Consider the following 205-nt stretch of genomic DNA (forward strand, 5'->3'; position numbering starts at 1 on the left):
CCCACCTCGGCCCCAAGCACCCCTCCCCCATTTCACGCTCCGCCCGCGCTAACACGGAGCTGCCACCCCAACCCTTCAGTTTCGCATCTCTCTCCCGAGTGCTCCTCCTGGGTAGCCGGCAAACGCCCGCTCCTCGGCCCGCCCACCTAGCTGCCTACAACCCCCCCCCGAGCCTGCCACTCCCTGAAGAGCCGCCGGGGCCCAC

At 70.2% G+C, this 205-nt stretch overlaps 1 protein-coding gene across 1 annotated transcript in view; it reads right to left on the reverse strand.

Annotated features, from left to right (window-relative positions):
• Positions 1–205, reverse strand: part of EXOC5 (exocyst complex component 5) — a 64,544-nt gene that overhangs the window by 63,952 nt on the left and 387 nt on the right. The window lies entirely within an intron of this gene.

The sequence above is a fragment of the Rhinopithecus roxellana genome, chromosome 5 (assembly GCF_007565055.1).
Source record: "Rhinopithecus roxellana isolate Shanxi Qingling chromosome 5, ASM756505v1, whole genome shotgun sequence".
Lineage (NCBI taxonomy): Eukaryota > Metazoa > Chordata > Mammalia > Primates > Cercopithecidae > Rhinopithecus > Rhinopithecus roxellana.